This window comes from Aquarana catesbeiana, linkage group LG11, assembly GCF_042186555.1.
Source record: "Aquarana catesbeiana isolate 2022-GZ linkage group LG11, ASM4218655v1, whole genome shotgun sequence".
Classification (NCBI taxonomy): domain Eukaryota; kingdom Metazoa; phylum Chordata; class Amphibia; order Anura; family Ranidae; genus Aquarana; species Aquarana catesbeiana.
Window position 1 is genome coordinate 120,936,506 of NC_133334.1, and position 18,175 is coordinate 120,954,680.

The 18,175-nt window shown below is 44.4% G+C and overlaps 1 long non-coding RNA gene and 1 other non-coding gene across 2 annotated transcripts; both read right to left on the reverse strand.

Annotated features, from left to right (window-relative positions):
• Nucleotides 1-3,874: 3,874 nt before the first annotated feature.
• On the reverse strand, nt 3,875-17,323 carry LOC141112301 (uncharacterized). Its single transcript, XR_012236564.1, has 3 exons — nt 16,597-17,323; nt 9,730-9,875; nt 3,875-4,060 (listed from the first exon to the last, which is right to left on the reverse strand). It is a non-coding gene; the product is annotated as an uncharacterized lncRNA (long non-coding RNA).
• LOC141113132 (U1 spliceosomal RNA) lies at nt 11,838-12,001 on the reverse strand. The gene has a single exon (XR_012236743.1). It is a non-coding gene; the product is annotated as a U1 spliceosomal RNA (small nuclear RNA).
• Nucleotides 17,324-18,175: the final 852 nt, after the last annotated feature.

Here is an 18,175-nt window from a genome sequence, read left to right on the forward strand (position 1 = left end):
GTATAGGTGAGACTATGTAAGTCCCAGTGGGCCCCTTATAGGCTTGTCCAGAGCCCACTATAATTGTATTTTAAAACATAATATTTTCTTCTCTAGAGATACTCACTGTCAGGTCCTTCTACCTGCCCCCTGCAGCTATCGAATGTAGTCTGTGCTTGAGGCCTTGCTGAGGGTGCCTTGCGCCTGTCCCTGGTGATTTACAGGTACACATTTACCATCCTATGGGGATCTGGCTGGGGTTTTTTTTTTTTTTTTTTGGGGGGGATGGGGACCGCCTGGCATCTTGTGTGCGTGGGGCATATGTGGGCTCGTTTTGGGCGGATGTGGTTGGTTCTTGTCTGACAGCCCGCAAACATATTTAAAGGGGTTGTAAAGGTAAATTAAAAAAAAAAAAAAAAAAAACAAAAAAAACAACAAACATGTTATACTTACCTTCACTGTGCAGCTCGTTCTGCACAGAATGGCCCCGAACCTGCTCTTCTGGGGTTCCTCGGCGGCTGTCTCAGCTCCTCCCCGCAATAACTAACCACCTTAATGCGAGCTCTCTCGCATGGTGGTTAGTAATTGCGGGCGCGCTCCCGTGATACAGCCGGCGGCTATAGCCGCTCGCTGTATCACTCGGCCCCGCCCCCGGCGCGCCGCGTCATTGGATGTGATTGACAGCAGCGCGAGCCAATGGCTGCGCTGCTTTCAATCCATCCACTATAGCCAATCAGCGACCAGGCTGATCGGCGGAATGGAGGTCGGGAGTGAGTGGTCGAGTTTCGAAGTGTCAGGTAAGTAAAACGGGGGGGCTGGGGGCGGCGGTATTATCAAAAGTTTTTTCACCTTAATGCATAGAATGCATTAAGGTGAAAAAATGTATACCTTTACAACCCCTTTAAGTATCCACTTACATTACATGCACTTATATTATATTTTGATTATAGAATTTTGCCTGATTGTCAATTTTCTTTCATAGATTAAATTGTAGCGCTATAGGTATCAAACATCTGTCCCTGAGGAAGCCATCACTGGCGAAACATGTCGGACATCTAAATACCTACCTACGGAACTGGCCGCCACGCTTCTCAGGCTATGTTTCGTAAATAAAATTTCCGCTACACAATTGTTTTTTTAATATATGAATTATGATGCACACCTTGCTTTTGTGAACTCTATGTCGACCTTTTAAGAATTTTTTGCTAATAAAATATTTCTGGTTTTTACTATGATGTAATGTGTATGTTTTGGCACCGCTATAATCCCAGTATTTCCTCTTTTTAGTTTGATTTTTCACTTTAAAGGCCTATTTCACGTTAAAAAAATAAATGCTTTTTTTTTTTTGCAGAAAAAAATAAATAAAAAAATTTGCATTTACCATTTTATTTTTATAGGAGCCTAAAAAGCATTGCACCAGCGATCAGCAGATCGCCGATGCCATGTATTTCTCCTGCAGATCATCAGTGTGAGCTGTCTACCTGTACGTCGTATGGTCAAGCAGTTTCACATTGTCAAGAAGACTCAATGAACTACCACAACGCTCAACAGTCCCGTGTTAGTGAATTAAAAACTACAAGCTTACAGCCGCAAAGGCTCTGAATGAATGGCATGACCATGTGGGCGGAGCCCCGCAAGGCCATGTTGTTTTCAAAAAGTGGCAGCTAGTGCGGGGGACTTCTCTCCCTACTGCTGTCCTATGGAGAGAGAAGAGAGAGAGAAGAGAGAGAAGAGAGAGAGAAGAGAGAGAAGAGAGAGAGAAGAGAGAGAAGAGAGAGAGAAGAGAGAGAAGAGAGAGAGAAGAGAGAGAAGAGAGAGAGAAGAGAGAGAAGAGAGAGAAGAGAGAGAAGAGAGAGAAGAGAGAGGAGAGAGAGAGGAGAGAGAGAGGAGAGAGAGAGGAGAGAGAGAGGAGAGAGAGAGGAGAGAGAGAGAGAGAGAGAGAGGAGAGAGAGCAGGGAAAACAGGTTACATGTGCCACCCTAAAAATGAATGGAACATATAACATGTTCCCAAAGGTGAACTTATCCTTTAATGAAGAATCCAGTATTGGTTCAATGGAGAGTCTAGTAAGCCCAATAAACATCTTGGACAAATTGCATGGGGGTTTTGCTGAACTGGTGTGTGGATAGCTTTTTCTAGTAACAATTTTTCTACATTGAAGTAGAGTGTTAATTATTCTGTCTTGGATGCATTGCTGGCCCTTGAAGCAGAAAGGTCCAGCCTACCCTCAAACGCCAGGGAGTGCGGACCGATATGCTCTATGTGCCTGCAAACCTCATTCTGGACAGACTTTCTGCCGTACCTGTGGAATTAATGAAGGAGGCGGCAATGCATATCTTAGGCTAAAATCCCATTAGAACAGGGCCATCAATGTCACAAGATCTTTTTCTGTGCCAGAGAAAGTATTATTGTACCTTTTCTGTTAACTTGCTTGAGGCTAGATCCACTGTCTGCATATTTCACTTGGCAACTTCAACAAATACCTCTTGATGTTACTTCCATTCACTTAACTGAGAAAATCTGCTACAAGAGTCAATGATCCTCTTATGTAGACTGCAGAAATGGAAATACTATTCCCCCACCCCGGAAAATAAATTTCCTGGGCCACCCGTAACAGTGTGCAAGATCTAGTACCACCTTGGTGATTGAAGTATGCCAAAAACAAAGTGGGAGCTTTGTCGGAAACAAAATCTGTATTTCACGATTTCTCACAGCCAGGCCAGATACCTCATTCACCATCATAAGCTCTCAGGTTAGAAAAGGTCCCATGATCTAGGCTGGGCCAAGTGGAAGTTTTTCAGCCAGGCCTCAGGGAGGACATAAGTGACCTACAGGTATGCCAGCTACATGAAGCAGAATTGTACAAAACTGCAGTTTTTATTTTAACCTACTTAGACCTCTTATCTGTACAGCCCATTTTACTCAAAGGTGAACTTAGCCTTTAACTATACGGTAGGTCTGAATGACTGAAAAGGTAAAACCTTTTTAGTTAGTGTCCCTCACCATTCTGGATGGTAACGGCAATATCCCACTTTGTTCAGTCTGTGTCCTCATCCCACTGAAACTTGAGGCCTGGTCCACTTACCACCTCCCAAAGTTGCTCTGCCCACTTGTCTGCTAACACAGAGACTCCACAGTGCCTCTGGCGTCACAAAACACACCATAGGCCAATCTAAAAACCCAAGATTCCAGAGTCGACACCAATACAAACACAAGAGCCAAGGTCCCAAAAAAGGAAATGGGAGAACCCTCTGATCAAGGCGGAAAAGAGACGAGAGAACAGTGTCCTATAATCCTTACCCACTTCTTGTTCTAGGGTGTCAACACTGCTTCCCCAAAGATACAGAATGGTGAGTGAGCATTGTCAACCTGGCACAGGAAGCGTATTACCAGGATAACCAGGTAAAAATAGAAACACCCCCCTATCTATTTAGGGTCCTGTCCCCTCTTCACCCCCCCCCCCCCCTTCCTTTTTTTTTGGCAGAGCTAGACATTTTTTATCATAAACTTAGCTATAGATTGGGGGCTTTTGTTCCCCACCCCATTCGCACATTAGCAGGCCATTTGTTTCAGCATATCTTGATTTCAATTACTGGAGTGGGTAGGGCAACAGTATTAGTTTGAGTGCTACTTACCATTTGATTTGAAAGTCAGAATGGAGACTTGGTCCCTTCAGGCCACAGTCTCCCCATCTGGTTAGTTTTATAATAGAAATCTATACTACAGAATATATATAATTTATGATTGTTAGACCAGTCCTAGGGACAGACTGTCATATCCACATCCCTAAGAAATCGATTAAAACAAAAAATTTGAGAGAGCACCACTCTCCAATAAGGTGATGGGACTTTCACGGATATGTCACTGTCGCTGAGGTAAGCACATACACAGTGAATAATAAAATATAAATTTATTACAATATATACAAAAGCATACAATTATGGCAGTAACATTAGGCCATATAGAACATTGACCAAAAATGATACTCAATCCATATAAAAGCTTGAAAGATGCTTGAGTATACAGTAAGCCGACACGTTTCGCAGTCTCATCTGCTTCTTCAGGGCAGCTCAACATGCATCTAAAGCATTCAAATTATAAAAACATCATAAAGGATAACATTAGTATCATTTACAATTAATTTATTCAATAGAGTTCATCCTATACATATGAAATTTAGTAACAATTCTATAAGTGTTCACCAAATGATATGACTGACTCTGGGCAAAATGCAGCATCACAAAACGGACGGACCCTCATCCGGTAAATTAACCACTTCAGCCCCAGACCATTTGGCTGCCTAAAGACCAGAGGACTTTTTCCAATTTGGCACGGTGTCGCTTTAACTGCTAATTGCGCGGTCATGCAATGCTGTACCCAAACGAAATTTGCGTCCTTTTCATCCCACAAATAGAGCTTTCTTTTGATGGTATTTGGTCACCTCTGCGGTTTTTATTTTTTGCGCTATAAACAGAAAAAGACCGAAAATTTTGAAAAAAAAAAAAAAAAAAGATATTTTCTACTTATTGTTATAAAAAAAAAATCCAATAAACTAAATTTTAGTCATACATTGAGGCCAAAATGTATTCGGCCACATGTCTTTGGTAAAAAAAAAATGTCAATAAGCGTATATTTATAGGTTTGCACAAAAGTTATAGCGTCTACAAGCTAGGGTACATTTTCTGGAATTTACACAGCTTTTAGTTTATGACTGCCTAGGTCATTTCTTGAGGTGCTAAAATGGCAGGGCAGTACAAAACCCCCCCCAAATGACCCCATTTTGGAAAGTAGACACCCCAAGTAAATTGCTGAGAGGCATGTTAAACCCATTGAATATTATTTTTTTTTGTCCCAAGTGATTGAATAATGGCAAAAAAAAAAAAATTACAAAAAGTTGTCACTAAATTATATATTGCTCACACAGGCCATGGGCATATGTGGAATTGCACCCCAAAATACATTCAGCTGCTTCTCCTGAGTATGGGGATACCACATGTGTGGAACTTTTTGGGAGCCTAGCCGCGTATGGGGCCCCGAAAACCAATCGCTGCCTTCAGGATTTCTAAGGGCGTAAATTTTTGATTTCACTCCTCACTACCTATCACAGTTTTGAAGGCCATAAAATGCCCAGATGGCACAAACCCCCCCCCCCCCCCCAAATGACCCTATTTTGGAAAGTAGACACCCAAAGCTTTTTGCTGAGAGGCATGTTGAGTCCATGGAATATTTTATATTTTGACACAAGTTGCGGGAAAGTGACAAATTTTTTTTTTTTTGCACAAAGTTGTCACTAAATGATATATTGCTCACACAGGCCATGGGCATATGTGGAATTGCACCCCAAAATACATTTAGCTTCTTCTTCTGAGTATGGGGATACCACATGTGTGGGACTTTTTGGGAGCCTAGCCGCGTACGGGCCCCGAAAACCAATCACCGCCTTCAGGATTTCTAAGGGTGAAAATTTTTGATTTCACTCTTCACTGCCTATCACAGTTTCGGAGGCCATGGAATGCCCAGGTGGCACAAACCCCCCCCCCCCCCCCCCATGACCCCATTTTGGAAAGTATACACCCCGTACGCGGCTAGGCTCCCAAAAAGTCTCACACATGTGGTATCCCCGTACTCAGGAGAAGCAACAGAATGTATTTTGGGGTGTAATTTCACATATTCCCATGGCATGTTTGAGCAATATATCATTTAGTGACAACTTTGTGGAAAAAAAAAATTTGTCTCTTTCCCGCAACTTGTGTCACAATATAAAATATTCCATGGACTCGACATGACTCTCAGCAAATAGCTTGGGGTGTCTACTTTCCAAAATGGGGTCATTTGGGGTGGGTTTGAACTGTCCTGGCATTTTATGCACAACATTTAGAAGCTTATGTCACACATCACCCACTCTAACCACTTGAAGACAAAGCCCTTTCTGACACTTTTTGTTTACATGAAAAATTTTTTTTTTTTTTTTTGCAAGAAAATTACTTTGAACCCCCAAACATTATATATTTTTTTAAAGCAAAATGCCCTACAGATTAAAATGGTGGGTGTTTCATTTTTTTTTTTTTCACACAGTATTTGCGCAGCGATTTTTCAAACGCATTTTTTGGGGAAAAAACACACTTTTTTAAATTTTAATGCACTAAAACACACTATATTGCCCAAATGTTTGATGGAATAAAAAAGATGATCTTAGGCCGAGTACATGGATACCAAACATGACATGCTTTACAATTGCGCACAAACGTGCAGTGGCAACAAAATAAATACATTTTTAAAAGCCTTTACAGGTTTACAGAGGAGGTCTACTGCTAAAATTACTGCCCTCGATCTGACCTTTGTGGTGATACCTCACATGCATGGTGCAATTGCTGTTTACATTTGACGACAGACTGCTGCTTGCGTTCGCCTTAGCGCGAGAGCAGGGGGCGACAGGGGGGCTTTTTTTTTTCCTTTCCTTTTTTATCTTATTTTTAAACTGTTCCTTTCATTTTTTTTTTTTTTAATAATTTTTATTGTTATCTCAGGGAATGTAAATATCCCCTATGATAGCAATAGGTAGTGACCGGTACTCTTTTTTGAAAAAATTGGGTATTAGACCCTAGATCTCTCCTCTGCCCTCAAAGCATCTGACCATACCAAGATCGGTGTGATAAAATGCTTTCCCAATGGCGCTGTTTACATCCGGCGAAATCTAAGTCATGAAATGCTCGTAGCTTCCGGTTTCTTAGGCCATAGAGATGTTTGGAGCCACTCTAGTCTCTGATCAGCTCTATGGTCAGCTGGCTGAATCACCGGCTGCATTCTCAGGTTCCCTGTTGAGACAGGAGAGCCAGAGAAAAACACGGAAGACGGTGGGGGGGGGGTTGGGGGGCATTCCCTCCCACTGCGCTAGGATTGCTTTTACATGAAAGCCGACCGCTGGCTGAAAAGAATGATACCAAGATGATACCTAAACCTGCATGCATCATTCTGGTATAACCACTCAAAGTCGTGAATGGCGTACCTGAAGACAAAAAAATGGTTAACAATAAAACACAGTAAACGGTAAAGTATAAAAAATTGCATACCTGAAAAGCAAACATGATAAAACATAACAACAATAAAACATTGCAGAATAGAATACAGTAAAAAAAGAGCAGGAGAGAGAGAGAGAGAGAGAGAGAGAGAGAGAGAGAGAGAGAGAGAGAGAGAGAGAGAGAGAGAGAGAGAGAGAGAGAGAGAGAGAGAGAGAGAGAGAGAGAGAGAGAGAGAGAGAGAGAGAGAGAGAGAGAGAGAGAGAGAGAGAGAGAGAGAGAGAGAGAGAGAGAGAGAGAGAGAGAGAGAGAAACAATAAAACGACAACTATTTAAAAAAAAAAAAAATATTATATATATACACACTTTTTTTTGTAACTAACTTTTATAACTGTAACCAGTTCCAGGTTCGGGTCTGTCAAAATGCGATGGCATCTTGGGAGACCCTGTGAAAGTGTGCCTAGTCTGTGCAATGCTGTACCCTACGCTAATACTCAACTAGTGAATGGTAGCGTTCAAAACATTCACCAATGCAAAGACCAGGATTGTCAGGACAGGAGGGACAATAATAGCGAGTGTCACGCCTATATCCGCGCTTGCTGCAGACACATCTTTTTTGGGGGGTTCCTTGGGTAGGGGTACTCGGGAGGACATAAAGTATATGACTCTCATGCAGCCGACTGCATTTAGTTGGGAATGTGAATGGGGGGAAGTACGGGCGCTGCAGAAGTGGTGGGTTCCCAATTAGGATTGTCGAATGCAGCAGGAAGGGCATTATGGGCACGACGGGCCTGTTTGTCTTCTTCTTGGTGGCAGCGGGACACTATTTGTGCTTGCCACCTCACCAGCTTGAACTGCACTTATGGGACTCGCCACGTCACCAAGTGTTACTGCAGTGCTGGTTTGACTACGACCGGGGCGTACTAGGCCGCTGGTGCTTGCCAGTTCACCAAAACGCTACCAAAAAAAAACTGTTAGCGATCGCAGGGATCAGGCCTGACTCTGCGAACGCTGCAGTTATGCGTTTAGTATTTTGTAAGTGACAGTGATCGATCGATACTGCACTTGGGTGGGCTGGGCTGGGCCGGGCGGAGGGGCAAAACGCAGGTGCTAGCAGGTATCTGGGCTGATCCCGCTAACACTGCGTTTTTGGGAACCCTAAACTGCTGGGGACGCTAGTATAGATCTGATCGGATCAGATATTGATCCGATCAGATACTATACCACTAAGGGAGGTGTACGGTGCGTGCGTGGGTGTTAGCAGTACTGGCGCTAACCTGACGCTGCCTGGGGCTGGTGCTTGCCAGTTCACCAAAATGCTACCAAAAAAACTGTTAGCGATCGCAGGGATCAGGCCTGACTCTGCGAACGCTGCAGTTATGCATTTAGTGTTTTGTAAGTGACAGTGATCGATCGATCGATCGATACTGCACTTGGGTGGGCTGGGCCGGGCAGAGGGGCAAAACGCAGGTGCTAGCAGGTATCTGGGCTGATCCCGCTAACACTGCGTTTTTGGGAACCCTAAACTGCTGGGGACGCTAGTATAGATCTGATCAGATCAGATATTGATCCGATCAGATACTATACCACTAAGGGAGATGTACGGTGCGTGCGTGGGTGTTAGCGGTACTGGCGCTAACCTGATGCTGCCTGGGGCGACGCATATCACCGCCGGGCGATCAGGGGGCTAAACCTTTATTAGGTAATAAACGGCGAGTGCCCTGACACTATAAAAAATAAACGAACTAACCAGCGTCACCCGTAACAGTTATACGGTGATCACTGGTGAAAGGGTTAACTAGGGGGCAATCAAGGGGTTAAAACCTTTATTCGGTAGTATATGGGGGTCCTTGTCGCTATAAAACGCTGACGGCGAACCTAAATATTTACCTCCCTAACTAGCGTCACCAGTGACACTAATACAGCGATCAGAAAAATGATCGCTTAGTGATACTGGCGATGGGGGGTGATCAAGGGGATAAAAATTTATTAGGCGGGGTTAGGGGGGTACCCTAGACCTAAAGGGGTCTAATACTAACTGCCCTACCACACTGTCACAAACTGACACCATGCAGTAATCAGAAAAAAAAAAAACTGCTTGGTGTCAGTGTGACGGGGGGGGGTAAAGGGGGATGTAATGTGTGCCTGGCATGTTCTACTGTGATGTGTTGTGTTGGTGCACTCACATTGCAGTCTTCTCTCCTCGGCGCTGGAACGGAAAATGCCGAGCCGAGAAGAGATCACATCACATCCCCTGCCTCTGTGTACTACACAGAGGCAGGGGAAGATTCTCATTGGCTGGGAGCGATCACGAGGGGGGGCCACAAATGGATGGCCTCCCCCTCATCTCTGAACGCTCCTAGACCAAAGCCGACCACTTCGGGCACCGGGGGGTGGGGTGTCCGATAGGACCCCCCCCCGCGGGAAGGCAATCACGTACCAGGTACGTGATTTTGCCTGCCCGTGCCATTCTGCTGACGTATATCAGCGTGAGGCGGTCGTTAAGTGGTTAATCAGTGATGTCAGTGCCACTGATCTGGAGGGCATCGGATCGTAACTATTGGTTGATAACCATATTTCCCTGGATATGATCGGATGCCCACCAGACAAGATCAGTGACACTGACATCACCGATTTATTTACCGGATGAAGGTCTGTCCATTCTTTTGGGATGCTGCAGCAGTGCAACAGCCCAAAGAGACAGGACACTGAAATGCAGAGGCCTTTTCCTCACCTGAGGGTATCCCAGTCTACCATAATATGCTTGGCCCTCTCCTGGTAACGTACTGCCCGCCCCTCGCGGATCTTTTCGGATCTCTCGAATTCTCCACCTCCAGTTAAGGAATCTGTAGTGAAGGTTCAGGTCAGCCATGTCTTAGCCTAGGAATATGAATAAATATATATATATTTAGAACACACTGAACTTACCAGATTACCAATGGTGTATGGTAGGGCTGAACCAACCAATAGACATAAGAATTTCTGTCACAGTGTTTTGGGAAATGAAGTTAAAAAAAAAAAAATACTCTGAGGAGGTGATCGGGATGATTGCTTATAACAGTGAATATTACTGTTATAAACAACCATTTTTACTGAATGAGATGGATTCAGTGTTTACTATTGTGATTGGCCACAGCTAATCACATGTGCAGATGGGCTGTGACTGGCCCTGTCTGTACCATGTGAGCAATCATGGAGCTCAACACAAAAGTACACAACGAAAGGAAGCCATCCATTGTGTACATTGGTTATGTGATCTGTTGAGATTGGTCACAGCAATCACATGGTCCAGGTACACTGATCTGTCATCCGCTGTGTCCATTGAGGCGCACAAGAGACGCATGCTGGAAAGGACGTCATATGACATCCACCCAGAACAAGAGCTCCCCAGGGGTGCGTTTACATTTTTTTTAAAATGACTTGTCAAAAGGGACTAAATCAGAGTCCCACTCTACTTGATTAAAAAATCATCATTTTAACCAAGACTGTATTTAAATAAGGTTTTAACATTGCCCTGTTTATCCCCTACCCACCTCTCTGCCTCCCTCCAGCACTGCACCCAGGGACTAGCAGGGTGGGGAGAGACCTTGCAGTGTGACAAGCACTGTTTAGGTGGTTGTCAGGAAAGGGGATTGGCAGGCTCTCTTAACGCTCAGCAGAAGTGCATCTGCTGAGTAGATGAGGCACAGCCCCAATGAGAAAAAAAAAAAAAAAACATTCCTTCAGGTTACCCTCGCACACAGAAGCACTTGGGTGCTCAGGACACGCGCATGCCGAGCTGCCAAATCAAGCCTCGGTGCCCGCTCGGTGAGGCTCCATTTACACCTTGGCATTTTGCGATTGCGGCAGAATCTCAAAATGCAGGTCCAGGTGCCATCATTTTCAATGGCACCTAAAACGTGGTGCTGTTTTGCCACAATTTTGGCACGGCAAATCGCATCGCCAGAAGCTGGTCACCCAAAAGGAGCTCTTGCTTCTTTTTGGATGTCAAGCTTCACACGATGCCCCACACTGCATTTTAAGTGCCATTGAAAATAATGGCACCTGAACCTGCATTTTGCGTTTGTAGTGCGTTTTGAGATCACGGGCAGAATTGCAGCGATTCTGCCTCAATCCCAAAATGCCCAAGTGTGAATGGAGCAGTCACGGTTCACACTGATGCAAATCAGATGCAATCCAAAAGGCATAGATATGCATGGCATCTGAAAATACAATGCTTTCCATGAAGGATGTTCACATCTATGGCGCAGGATCTTGATCCGGTTAAGAAAAAAAGGGTCCTGTGCGAATTTGGAGCAACGTTCCAAACCCGCACAGCACAGAGCAGTGATGGCGAACCTTGTCACCCCAGATGTTTTGGAACGACATTTCCCATGATGCTCATGCACTCTGCAGTGTAGTTGAGCATTATGGAAAAGGTAGCTCAAAAACATCTGGAGCTGAGTGATCAGTGGTAATTGAACGCCCAGTTCTCAGTCTTCGAGGCCACGCGCCTACAGATTCTTTTGCAGGGTTTCTGTTTTTTCACCCTGCCATATTGCATTCGGGAGCGGGCTGTCACTTCCTGACCTCTCAGTCATCCCCTGCTGAATCACCAGTGGATGTGATCTGCGGTCCAAAACCCTCCTGGGATTCATGACGTGATATTCCAGGAGACTGAGGGTGCCAAGAGCTATGTCAACCTCACCAAGGAGAGGAATGGGACAATTTATTTGGTTTCTTGGAGTGTTGGCATCCCATTTATTATGAATGGGCTGCCTTAACAGTGTTGCTTAAAAGCACCACAGAACCACAGTCGTCTGAATACACCCCATGTACGTACGTATTTATTTTTTTCCCCTCGGGGGAAAAGCACAAACGCATTCCCATGCTATCACTAATTATGCAATCGAGTTTCCTGCATTTGGGGAAATTGTATGGATCAGCACACCCGGCGTGCAATGGATGAGCCTCACCCTGGTAGAACCACCTTTGTGCTCATGGTATCTTCCCTGCCAGGTAAGTATCGTACATATTGTTAAAAATTACCTTTTGATGGATTTTGAAAACATTTTTTTTCTTTGAGTACAATTATACCTAAAGAATGAAAGCTTGCTTTAAAACCCATCTCTGAGTGTGTGTGTATATATGTATATATATATATATATATATATATATATATATATATATATATATATATATATATATATATATATATATATATATATATATATATATGTATGTATGTATGTATGTATGTATGTATGTATGTATATATATATATATATATATATATATATATATATATATATATATACACACACACACACACATACATATACATATATACACACACATACACAACCACTTTAATATATATATATTTCACATCACACCCTTTACCCGAGGCAAAAAATACATAAGAAATGATCTAGAGATAGGACAGTAATGTCAAACTCCAACTCGTCTAATCAGGTATACCTACATACTCAATTTTGTGGGACAAGCTTTTGGAGTGTGTTCACTTCTTCAAAGTGGTTGCAAACATTCGTTTTAAGAAGAAAAAAAAAAAAAAAAAAACAACACACACACACACACACACACACACCCCAACAACAATGCCTATACTTACCTTATCTGTACAATGGTCAAGGGTTTTACACAGAGCAGCCCCAATCCTCTTTTTCTGGGGACCCCCGTCGGTGCTCCAGACCCATCTTTATCGAGTGCCCCCATGGAAAGTTGCTTTCCATGGGGGCTCGCTCCTGAGCCCTGCGTCCATTGACACAGGGACTCGGCCCCACCCCCCGGGTCAAAGCGTTTCATTGACAGCAGCAGGAGCCAATGGCTCCTGCTGCTATTAATTTGTCCAATGTGGACAGTGACAGCAGCTGGAGTTGCTGCGCTCATGCACATCGCTGGATCAGATCAGACTCAGGTAAAGAAAAGGGGGAGTCTGGGGGGGAGGTGCAACACAGAAGGTTTTTCACCTTAACCGGTTCCCGACCGGCTCACGCAGATATACAGTGGCAGAATGGCTCTCCTAGGTGAAATCCCATACATATGCGGCTTTACACCAAGGAGAGCCACCAGAGGGCCTACAGCACAGCACACCAAAAATATGTAGAAGAATACATATTGGCCTAAACTGAGGAAAAAAATAACTTTGTTTTTTTTAAAAATTGGGATATTTACTATAGCAAAAAGTAAAAGATAAGTGTTTTTTTCAAAATTGTCACTCTTCTTTTGTTTAAAGCGCAAAAAATAAAAACCGTAGAGGTGATCAAATACCACCAAAAGAAAGCTCTATTTGTGGGGAAAAAAAGGGCGTCAATTTTGTTTGGGTACAGCATCGCATGACCGCAAAATTGTCAGTTAAAGCGACGCAGTGCCGTATCGCAAAAAATGTGAAGTGCCTAAAAACGAATGAAACTTTTTTTTTCCTTCCCTGCAAAGTAAAGGCATAATCTGCTATTATGTATTGCGGGAGGCCATTCCTTTAGAGCGCATGCGCCGATTACATCATCGGTGCAGTATACAGTAAATGTCTCCTTAGAAGATATTTAAGCCTTACCTATAGGTAATATAAATTATACAGGAAGGTTTACTTCCCCTATTGCATTCTATGCATTAAGGTGAAAAACCTTGGAAGAGAGAAAGACTGAAAGAAAAGTTTGTCAGAATATTTTTTATTCACTTGCCGACATGTACATACACGTTGGCAGAATGGCGCGGCTGGGCAAATGGGTGTACAGGTATGTTCCTTTGAATTTGCCGCCGAGCGGTCACGTGCACGACCCTGCCGGGAGCTCCGTGAGTGGGATCGCGGGTCCCGCGGACTCGATCGCCGCGGGGATACCCGCGATCGTCTCACGGAGCTGAAGAACGGGGAGATGCTAATGTAAACAAGCATCTCCCCGTTCTGCCTAGTGACACTGATCATAGCTCCCTGTGATCGGGAGCTATGATCAGGCCCCTTTTACACTGAAGCGCTTCTAAACTGCCAGTAAAACATTTGAGCGCTTTTGAAGAGCTTTTCAGGCGCTTTTGAAGAGCTTTCCATTCATTTCAATGGAGAGGGGCGTTTTTTCACGGCCCTGCCAGCGCACTGCCCCAGTGTGAAAGCATTCATTGATTTTAAATGAAATAGTTTTTCGTGAGATTTCCAGGCACTTTTTTAGCGTGAAAGTGCCTGAAAAGCGCCTCAGTGTGAAAGGGGTCTGAGTGAAGTGTCATTCGAAGCCCATCCCCCTAACAGAATCACTCCCCAGGACACACTTAACCCCTTCCTAGCCCCCTAGTGGTTAACCCCCTTCACTTCCAGTGTCATTTTTACAGTAATCAGTGCAATTTTATAGCACCGATCGCTGTAAAAATGACAATGGTCCCAAAAATGTGTCAAAATTGTCTGATGTGTCCGCCATAACGTCACAGTCATGATAAAAATCGCAGATCGCCACCATTACTAGTAAAGAAAAAAAATATTAATAAAAATGCCATAAATCTAACCCCTATTTTGTAGACGCTATACCTTTTGTGCAAACCAATCAATAAACGCTTATTGCGATTTTTTTTAACCAAAAATATGTAGAAGTATACGTATTGGCCTAAACTGAGGGAAAAAAATTGTTTTATTTTTTTGGGGGGGATATTTATTATAGCAAAAAGTAAAAAAATAATGCGTTTTTTTCAAAGTTGTCGCTCTCTTTGTTTATAGCGCAAAAAATAAAAACCGCAGAGGTGATCAAATACCACCAAAAGAAAGCTCTATTTGTGGGAAAAAAAAAGGACGCCAATTTTGTTTGGGAGCCACGTCGCATGACTGCGCAATTTTCAGTCAAAGCGACGCAGTGCCGAAACGCAAAAAGTGCTCTGGTCTTTCGCCAGCAAAATGGTCTGGGGCTTATGTGGTTAAATAAGTATTTTTTTCTCCTTCACTGATATGTGCTGATGAGCAGGCATCGATGGGCACAGAATGGCCTCACTGATGGGCACAGATTTGTGGCACTGTTGGGGCTGCACTAATAATCAGCGCCCTGATGATCTGTAATCTCCCCTGTAAAAAGATGCCACTGATCGGCTCTCCTCACACTGTCTGAGGCAAGGAGAGCCGATTAACGGCACTTTCGTGTTTACATGCAATTGGACCCAGCCAATCACATGGGTAAAGAGCCGTGTCATCGGCTCTTTACCGAGATCAGGGTCACACCGTATCCCAGGGACACGCGATCACGGTGAGACTGGGCGAAGTCATATGACGTCGGCCCAGAACGAGAGTGCGTTCTGCCCGCCGTCATTTGTCTATACCAGGGATCTCCAAACTACGGCTCTCCAGCTGTTGCGGAACTACACATCCCATGAGGCATTGTAAAACTCAGAAATTCACAGACATGACTAGGCATGATGGGAATTGTAGTTCCTAAACAACTGAAGGGAAATCGTTTGGAGAGCCCTTGTCTATACGGCGGGCAGGAAGCAGTTAAGGTCCCAGTAGTACTAATCACTGTTTGGACCTTGAGGAAGGGGACACACCTCAAAAGCTTGTCCCAAAAAAATTTATGTTAGTACAAATAGAAAAAAGTATCAGACAGCACTCGCTTGTTTCTGTCACAAGTGCACCAATACCACCTCTCAGGCCGATATTCTGTACGTTTAAAATTTTTTACACTGTCTTTTTTTAATCACCGTTATTGCTGTCACAAGGGATGTAGACATCCCTTGTGACAGTAATAGGCAGTGAAAGGGACTCTTTGTGGAGGGATCTGGGGTCTATAAGACCCCTCCTCTGCACTTTAAAGTATTCAAAATGTCAAGATCAGCATTTTTGAAGATGCAAGTAATCCGGGAAGTGATGTCATGACATCGCTTCCGGGTTACTAGATCAGAGATCTGAACGAAGCATCGGCTTTGTTCGGGTCTTCGGCCAGCCGGCAGACTTGTCAGCTGGATTGCTCAGGCCTCCCGGTGGGGCTTGAGAGCCTAGAAGTTGGGGGGGGGGGGGGGGCCCTCCCCCCTCCTGCTACTTGTAATAACAGCTGAGCGGCATCGGTTGTTATTACAATAAAGCTGATCCTCAGCTCTGAAGAACGGTCCCGCGGTGATGCCTGGAGCCGCATGCATCACCCCAGTACAACCACCTGAAGCAATATCGGTAATATTCGGGTACCTTTATGACCGATACTTCCAAAAGAGTAAAGATCGGCCAATCCCTAATAGTAATATGAGGCATTCTCCTCTACAAGAGCTGAGGGGAGGGGTGCCAGTGTGAAGAATGATATGGATGCTGGGAATATAAACAGGCCTCCTTGTTATGTGATGGAGGATCTGGGAGTATGAGGAGATGACAGGAGCACACCTCTGATTACTATCATCCTCACATCCCTGATTATAATAAAGGATCTGTCCGCAGTACACACACCCAGCAATGACAGGTCCTCGTCACATGTGCTGAGCTCCCCCCTCCCCCTCAGACATGGTCCTATACTATATAGTGGACACTCTCACCCCATAGGGGAAGAGAACAGTCAGCTCCCACGCCTCACTCACCACCTGCTATGGCGCCAGAACTCTCCCTGGCTCCTGTTCCGCCGCATCCCCCTCTCCACATCACAGACCCGCTTACCTTCCGCCATGGATACCATCAGTGACTTCTCAGGTTGGGAGCCTTTGGTCGTTACCGCTCCGCTCCCGAAGCATCGGCCAGTCAGCATTCTCCATTGTGAAAGACACACGTGTGCAGCCAATCAAAAGAAGAGGTATTAGCTCAGCAGGCGGGAAATAACTTTTTACCACAACTCGCCAATAGGCTGGACAACTTGACGTCTTCGGTGCGGCAGCCATGTTGTTGAAGATTGTTATCCCGCTTCAGGTAAACCGCGGGTTTCAGAAAAATGGCCGGAGGCCTGAAGCTTCCCTGTGCCATGGAGACATTTTAGGGACGGTTTTCCCATCACTCGGGGTTGGTCACAGGATGGACATTGTGACGCTAGTGGTGATGTACACCAGAACAAAGTGTCAAGTGGGAAGAGAGGGTCCGTAGAGGTGTAGTCTGTATGTCCAGGGAGTGAGTCACATCTGTGATTAGTCTGACTGGATTTATGACTGGTTATGGCTGCTCACCTCCTATCAATAGACTGTAGATTAGCTCACCCAGGTGTCCACATTACAACGTGTGTAATAATGTGTATACGAAGATTCAATACCTAGAGCCGTTCTAAGAGGAGCAATTGATAAATGTTTTCGAAAGCCTTAAATGCAGAGCCTCCGAATCTCCTTCCTGTGTCCTCATTCACTCCGCTCTACATCTATTTATCATGCTATCCTTGCAGCCCTGAGCGGAGAGTGTGGAGGGAGGAGCCAGGGCATCAAATCAAGAGTACACAGGCCACACCCACTGACCAAAAGCAGAGCTGATAGCTGGATTGAGGGGGCGGAGCCTGCTCTTGAGATAGTGAGAGAGACAGCCAATCAAGTGCAAGCGCGCGGCGGAAGGGCATTATCTAACTGCGTCACTCGGAGGGAGGATCAGTCTGCGATCGCCCAGTTAGAGGAGCAGTACGATTCGGCTGTTCCCCGTCACACCCACCGTAGTGTCCTCCTACGGAATCACAGCTGCACGATAAGCAGGCGGAGACTGTCACTAGGGGAATTAGAAGATGGGTGGGCATTTACTGAAGCCGAGACGGACATTTTTACTTCAGGATAGGAAGAAACCATGGGCGGGTCTAGACCATGGGGGGGGTTAATTGTGCAGACTGGGGGTGGGGGGTAATTGTGCAGACTGGGGGGGAAATCAAACGTTACTTCCACCCAACGGTCTTAAGGGGGAATTTTTTTTTTTTATTGCATTTTTAGTGTAAATGTGAAATCTGAGGTCTTTTTGACCCAAGATCTCACATTAAAAAGGAGGTCCTGTCATGCTTTTTTTTTTCTATTACAAGGGTTGTTTACATTCCTTGTAATAAGAATAAAAGTGACCCAAAATGATTTTTTTTTTTTTTTTTAAAGGACACTGTAAAAAAAAATCTAATAAAAAGTAAACTAAAGAAATTAATTTTTAAAGCGCCTGCATATGAAAACTGTGTTTAAACCCCACGTGTGAGGTATCACTGCGATCGTTAGAGCGAGAGCAATAATTCTAGCAAAAGACCTCTTCTAACTCAAAACTGGTAACCTGTAGAAATTTTTAAACGTCGCCTATG